Source organism: Myotis brandtii, unplaced genomic scaffold (assembly GCF_000412655.1).
Source record: "Myotis brandtii unplaced genomic scaffold, ASM41265v1 scaffold1234, whole genome shotgun sequence".
NCBI lineage: Eukaryota > Metazoa > Chordata > Mammalia > Chiroptera > Vespertilionidae > Myotis > Myotis brandtii.
The window spans coordinates 528,779-536,845 of NW_005354309.1; positions in this window are offsets into that span (position 1 = coordinate 528,779).

Consider the following 8,067-nt stretch of genomic DNA (forward strand, 5'->3'; position numbering starts at 1 on the left):
GGAAAGGCTGCGGAAGCGTCGCCTCCGAGCTGTTGGGCCTTTAAGCCTAAACCCGAAATAGCTCCGATGTGCGGGGGCCGGGCGCAGAGAGACGCCGGCTTGGGCACAGATGGGGGACGCGCAGGCAGAGGCGCACGGAGACAGACAGGGACGCGTGGAAATAGAAACAGACAGGGACACAGACGCAGCTCCGGATGCTGAGTGAGCTCTGCTGCAAGCGATCCTTGGCTAAAAGCTTGGGGGAGGGAAAGGCTAGCTCATTTCTTACCCGAAGGCTGCAAATTGCTGCTGGGTGTGTGGCTGTGGCTCAGTGACTTAAACACTCAGAGCCTCACTTTCTCCTCTGTGAAATGGAATGATAACTTCTACGGGGTCCATGTGAGAATGAAATGAGATCAGACCATATTGAATTCTCAGAAAACAGTGTCTGCACCCAGTAGGTGCTTAATAAATGCTGGTAACATCTGAACTTGTGGGAGCATGTTAGAACCCAAATCAGATCATGTCCCACTCTGCTCAGAGCTCTCCATGGCTTTCACCTCACTCAGGGGAAAAAGGCCAAGTTCTCACTCAACAGGAGGCCCGCGAAGTCCTGTAGGATGTGCCCAATCCCCTTCCTGCCCTCACATTCCTCCCACTCTCCCTCTGGCTCACTCTCATCCATCCACCCTGGCCTCTTGGCTATTTCTGGACACACCAGACACTGTCCAGCTTCAGGGCCTTTGCACTTACTGTTTCCTCTGCCTGGAACTCTCTACCCTTGAATAATCACAGGCCCCTCACATCCTTCAGGTCTTTGTTCATAGCTCACCTTTTCAGGCGTTTCTCTACTGCACCTCTGTTTAAAGTTGCCATGCCCTGGAGATTCCTAACCCCCTTATCTTGCTCTATTTTTCCACAGCACTGTCACCTCACAACATACTATGTAATTTATTTATTACATCTATTGTCTGTCTCTTCCCAAAATAGAATATCAGCTGCAATAGGACAAGAATATTTTCTTTTGCCTGGCTGGTGGGGCTCAGTGGTTAGGCGTCGACCTGTGAACCAGGAGGTCGTGGTTAATTCCGGGTCAGGGCACATGCCTGGGTTACAGGCTCCATCCCCAGTGTGGGGCGTGCATGAGGCAGCCAATCAATGATTCTCTCTCATCTTTGATGTTTCTCTCTCTCCCTCTCCCTCTCCCTTCCTCTCTGAAATCAATAAAGATATGTTTTTTTAAAGAATATTTTATTTTATTCATTACTGTATCCCCAGTGCCTCGAACTGAATCTGGAACATAGTAGGCTCTTGGTAGTATTTGTTCAATGTCTGGTTGTTACTTGAGGACTCAGTAACATATTTATAAAGCTCTTAGTATACCTATTAGGACTAGCTACTTACTCCCTATTTTGGCTCTCATTTCTTTTTTCTTACTTTATTGCATTAGCTAGCATTTCAGTTCAATGTCAGCTAGTAGAAGTGAATGTAAACATCATCTCATCGGCCCAGTATTTAGCATGAGGCAAGCCTGCAACGGACAGTTGTTGAACAAATAAACTAATGTATAAAGATAGCTTAAAGGTCACCCCCCGCCCCCTTCTCAGCCAGACTGAATCAGTCCCCATTCTGGGTTCCCATTGCTGCCTATTCTGCCCCTATTAAAGCACTCATCATTTTGGGGTCATTATCTATAGTCCCTATTAGAACTTTGTGAGAGCAAGAAATGCTACCTATTTCATCATCTAGCTCCCCACACAGAGTCTCAATGAAAGCTGGATGAATAAGAGACACAGGAAGAGAAAGGCGCCCTCTCTCTATATGCGGTCAGTTAGATGTGCAGAGACAGGCAGAGAAAGGGCTATGCAGCAAGGGCCATGCTCAGGTTCCAGAACTGCACTGACAGAGCTGCATTCAAATGCCGGCGCTGCTACTTATTAGATGGATACCCTTGGGAAGGTTGCCCAGCCTGCGTCTCACTTACCTACTTGAGGGGGTTGTTGTGAAGATGAAGTGAAGCCAGGCATATGAGGCTCTGAACACAGTGCCTGGTAAATAGTAGGTTCTCACAAAAACAGTAGCCACTGTTTCATATAGTAATAACAACTAGCCCTGTTGTTGAATCCCATGAGGCTAACATGGGAGACGGCAACACATTCACAGAGACCTCACTTCCTCCCCTCCTCCCCTCACCACACCAGTCTCCTTGCTGTTTCTCAAACACTCCAAACATATTCAGACTTGAGGGCTGTTGCCCTTGCTGTTGCCTCCATCCAGAAAACCAGCCTCAGATAGCCTGCGCTCCTCCCACCGCCCTGGTCTCCCTGACTCTTGTTTTAAATGTGTATTTTGATTTCAGAGAGAAAAGGAGAGAGAAAAACAAACACCCATCAATGATGAGAATCATTAATTGGCTGCCTCCCGCAAGCCCTCTCCTGGGGATTGAAGCCCTCTACTGGGAATTGAGCTCACAACCCAAGCATGTGCCCTGACCAGGAATCAAACTGTGACCTCCTGGTTCAGAGGCCCACGCTCAACCACTGAGCCACACCGGCTGGGCTTATTTTGCTTGTTTTAGGCTTATAACATTCTAACAAGACATCGAATTTACCTCCTATGTATTTTTTTAATTTACCTTCTATTTTTATTAGCTTTTGCCTGTCCTTTGATTAGTACATGAGGTCAGATGTTGGTCAGATGCTGCTAGGACAATACTAGCATATAGTAGGTACTCAACAAATAGCACTTGAGCCCTAGACGGTGTTTCTAAGTGGTTAGAGCATAGGCCCACACACCGAAGCATCACAGGTTCCATACCCTGTGATGTACCCTTGCAGCTTCACTCCCCGGCCACAGCCAGGGTACATGCAGGAGACAACTGATCAATGTCTCTCTCCTACAGACATTGATTTTTTTTCCCCCGCTCTCTCCCCCCCTTCCCTCCCTCCCACTCTCTCAAAAAATCAATTGAAAAATATCCTCGCATGAGGATTAACAAAAAAATAACTCTTAAATGAATGAATCTGGTTGACTCCATCTTCTTTGGGTCTCTGCTCAAAGTCATCTCCTTCCAGATCCTTCCCTGACAGATGCCTCCCTCAAAACCATTGCTCTTTGCCCCTCACTCAGCCTTTTCTTCTTGGCTCTCACCATCCCTGACATCTCTTTATGTTTCTGCTTTCCCCAACCCCTAAGTTTCACGAGGGCAGGGGATTTTTCTGTCTTGTTATAGCTTTATCGAATATCAATCCATGGACATGTAAACTGTGCAGTCCCACAAGGCCTTACACTTAGAACGTTTAAGGCTCTGCTGTCATTTTGAAATTCTTTATAATTTTGAACAGGGACCTTGCATTTTCATTTTTCCCTGGGCTCTGCAAATTTTGTAGCCAGTCCTGGAAATATCCCCAGTGCAAGGAACAGCCCATGGTAGGTGCTCAAGGACTTGTGGAATGAAGGAAGGAAAGGAGGAGTGGACAGCCAGAGGAGCCCCACAGGCCAGGGACGAGAGGGGAAGACATTCAGGCCACCATTGTCTGGATACCTGTGCACATTTGAAGAAACCAGTCCTGGCAGAAAGCTGGACATGGGAGGCAGGGCATCAGCCTCTAAGCCTGCTTTCCCCTCCCCCGGGCAGCAGGCAGTCTGGGGATGGGGCGGGAGGGGGAGTCCAGATGGCAGAGCAGGCCACTCTGGGCCGCTGGCACCAGGCTCAGGCTGAGAGGCCTTTTCCCCCACCTGACCTGTCAGCGCCAATCAGCAGCAGTCCAGCCTGGGAGCCTCTGGCTGGGCCTGAAAGAAGAGAGCTGGCTTCACCCAGCCTGATATCCCACCCTCACCCCCACCCCCACCTCCCTCCCTCAGCAGGATATGGGGATGGGTGGCCAACAAGAGGGAAGGCAGTGAGGATCAAGGCCTTGTCCAAACCTTGGCCCTGAGCATCCAGGCCAGACAAGCTCTATGCTTGGTGTTGAAGTGGGGCTGGGAAAAACTTAGAGGCCATGAGTATGTGTGTGCATGAGACTTTGTGCACAGCGGTGCATGAGCAACTAGATGGGCGGGATTTTTTACGAGTTTGAGTTTGTGTAGTTGAGAACAGACCATACCTGCAGGAGTGTAGGTGACCAGGTGATGCCACATCAGTCTATGTGGGCATGAGGTTGGATATATATCTGTGTGATTGTGATGAGTGCATGTGTGTGTGGGTGGGGGGTGGAAGGTGGGGAGTACGTGCATGTGGATGCAACAGGAAGCAGCTTTTCACAGTGGCTTGAAATCTAGAATTTGGGTTCAAATCTTTGCTCAGCCACTCACCAGCTATGTGGCCTCAGGCACATTATTTAGGTTCTCAGTCTAGGGTTTTAGTACGACTACGTTTGTCTGGGTGTGTGTGTATGTGTACAGAGTAATTCTATTCTACGAGGTCTTCATGGATATCCAACCTAAAGGGGACTCTTTCGTTTTTCTTTCCTGTCACAAGCTGTCCTAATCACAATTTGTGGTTATCCATTTATTTCTGTTTCTCCCACTAAACGTGAGCTCATAGAGGCAGGGAGCTTTGTTCTGTTCACTACTGTGTCCCAGCACCTGACATACAATAGGCGCTGAATAATTGTTGGATAAATGCAGGGCTGTGTCTGTGTAGTACGGAGAGAGAGGTGGATGCTGGCTGGGCATCATGGGTTCCTAGAGGGCCCTGTGCCCAAGTCTGATCTCTGTCTTCCTTTCTCAGCTATTGACAACCATTCCTTCAGCCACCCTCACTGTTTCTCCCACTAAACGTGAGCTCATAGAGGCAGGGAGCTTTGTTCTGTTCACTACTGTGTCCCAGCACCTGACATACAGGCGCTGAATAATTGTTGCATAAATGCAGGGCTGTGTCTGTGTAGTACGGAGGAGAGAGAGGATGCTGGCTGGGCATCATGGGTTCCTAGAGGGCCCTGTGCCCAAGTCTGATCTCTGTCTTCCTTTCTCAGCTATTGACAACCATTCCTTCAGCCACCCTCATGTTTATGGGAATGATGACACGTCATCAACTCCCTGTATCACCTTTGACAACATCCTTCCCTTCTCTGGGTCTTAGGGACTTCATTCACCTCGTTTGTAAAATGGGAGGGTGGATGGACTGACGGGTTCATGTTAAGCCTCCTTCCTGACCTAAATTGCTATGGAAATAGTCTCAATCTAATTTCCTCTTTAATTCATTCAATATTTATTGAGCACTGATCTGAAGCTGGACCTGCCCTCATACGTAGAGCTGAAGTGAAAAAGGAAAGAAGATACAAACCAGAAATCTCCTGTATCTCCAGCACCACCCCACCTCAGCCACGCTCTCCGCCTGATGGAATTTTAGTCTTCGCAGTCTGAAATCACGGTGGGTATTTCTGTTGACACAGTGATCTTGCTCCCTTACCAGTCTTGAGAGTCAGTAGAGCAGGGACCCAGCTGGTCTCATTGCTACAGCCCCACAGCCTGATTGCAGTGCCCTGGCACATAGTAAGCACTTGGAAAATAGCTGTGAAATGAGCTAATAAATGATGGAGCAGGAGCAGGCTCGCATGCATGACCTAGCGGATGCCTCGACGTGTCATTACCCATTTTGCAGATGGGAAAACTGAGGCTCAGGAAGGCAAGCCATTTGCTGGGTCCCACTGCAGCTAAGAGTGCGTGGCTGTGGGATGCAGCAAAGGAAACTTGGATAGCCCAGAGGGGCATTCCCAATCCCCCCCGGGCTTATTTTGCTTGTTTTAGGCTTATAACATTCTAACAAGACATCGAATTTACCTCCTATGTATTTTTTTAATTTACCTTCTATTTTTATTAGCTTTTGCCTGTCCTTTGATTAGTACATGAGGTCAGATGTTGGTCAGATGCTGCTAGGACAATACTAGCATATAGTAGGTACTCAACAAATAGCACTTGAGCCCTAGACGGTGTTTCTAAGTGGTTAGAGCATAGGCCCACACACCGAAGCATCACAGGTTCCATACCCTGTGATGTACCCTTGCAGCTTCACTCCCCGGCCACAGCCAGGGTACATGCAGGAGACAACTGATCAATGTCTCTCTCCTACAGACATTGATTTTTTTTCCCCCGCTCTCTCCCCCCCTTCCCTCCCTCCCACTCTCTCAAAAAATCAATTGAAAAATATCCTCGCATGAGGATTAACAAAAAAATAACTCTTAAATGAATGAATCTGGTTGACTCCATCTTCTTTGGGTCTCTGCTCAAAGTCATCTCCTTCCAGATCCTTCCCTGACAGATGCCTCCCTCAAAACCATTGCTCTTTGCCCCTCACTCAGCCTTTTCTTCTTGGCTCTCACCATCCCTGACATCTCTTTATGTTTCTGCTTTCCCCAACCCCTAAGTTTCACGAGGGCAGGGGATTTTTCTGTCTTGTTATAGCTTTATCGAATATCAATCCATGGACATGTAAACTGTGCAGTCCCACAAGGCCTTACACTTAGAACGTTTAAGGCTCTGCTGTCATTTTGAAATTCTTTATAATTTTGAACAGGGACCTTGCATTTTCATTTTTCCCTGGGCTCTGCAAATTTTGTAGCCAGTCCTGGAAATATCCCCAGTGCAAGGAACAGCCCATGGTAGGTGCTCAAGGACTTGTGGAATGAAGGAAGGAAAGGAGGAGTGGACAGCCAGAGGAGCCCCACAGGCCAGGGACGAGAGGGGAAGACATTCAGGCCACCATTGTCTGGATACCTGTGCACATTTGAAGAAACCAGTCCTGGCAGAAAGCTGGACATGGGAGGCAGGGCATCAGCCTCTAAGCCTGCTTTCCCCTCCCCCGGGCAGCAGGCAGTCTGGGGATGGGGCGGGAGGGGGAGTCCAGATGGCAGAGCAGGCCACTCTGGGCCGCTGGCACCAGGCTCAGGCTGAGAGGCCTTTTCCCCCACCTGACCTGTCAGCGCCAATCAGCAGCAGTCCAGCCTGGGAGCCTCTGGCTGGGCCTGAAAGAAGAGAGCTGGCTTCACCCAGCCTGATATCCCACCCTCACCCCCACCCCCACCTCCCTCCCTCAGCAGGATATGGGGATGGGTGGCCAACAAGAGGGAAGGCAGTGAGGATCAAGGCCTTGTCCAAACCTTGGCCCTGAGCATCCAGGCCAGACAAGCTCTATGCTTGGTGTTGAAGTGGGGCTGGGAAAAACTTAGAGGCCATGAGTATGTGTGTGCATGAGACTTTGTGCACAGCGGTGCATGAGCAACTAGATGGGCGGGATTTTTTTAGGAGTTTGAGTTTGTGTAGTTGAGAACAGACCATACCTGCAGGAGTGTAGGTGACCAGGTGATGCCACATCAGTCTATGTGGGCATGAGGTTGGATGTATATCTGTGTGATTGTGATGAGTGCATGTGTGTGTGGGTGGGGGGTGGAAGGTGGGGAGTACGTGCATGTGGATGCAACAGGAAGCAGCTTTTCACAGTGGCTTGAAATCTAGAATTTGGGTTCAAATCTTTGCTCAGCCACTCACCAGCTATGTGGCCTCAGGCACATTATTTAGGTTCTCAGTCTAGGGTTTTAGTACGACTACGTTTGTCTGGGTGTGTGTGTATGTGTACAGAGTAATTCTATTCTACGAGGTCTTCATGGATATCCAACCTAAAGGGGACTCTTTCGTTTTTCTTTCCTGTCACAAGCTGTCTTAATCACAATTTGTGGTTATCCATTTATTTCTGTTTCTCCCACTAAACGTGAGCTCATAGAGGCAGGGAGCTTTGTTCTGTTCACTACTGTGTCCCAGCACCTGACATATAGGCGCTGAATAATTGTTGGATAAATGCAGGGCTGTGTCTGTGTAGTACGGAGAGAGAGGTGGATGCTGGCTGGGCATCATGGGTTCCTAGAGGGCCCTGTGCCCAAGTCTGATCTCTGTCTTCCTTTCTCAGCTATTGACAACCATTCCTTCAGCCACCCTCATGTTTATGGGAATGATGACACGTCATCAACTCCCTGTATCACCTTTGACAACATCCTTCCCTTCTCTGGGTCTTAGGGACTTCATTCACCTCGTTTGTAAAATGGGAGGGTGGATGGACTGACGGGTTCATGTTAAGCCTCCTTCCTGACCTAA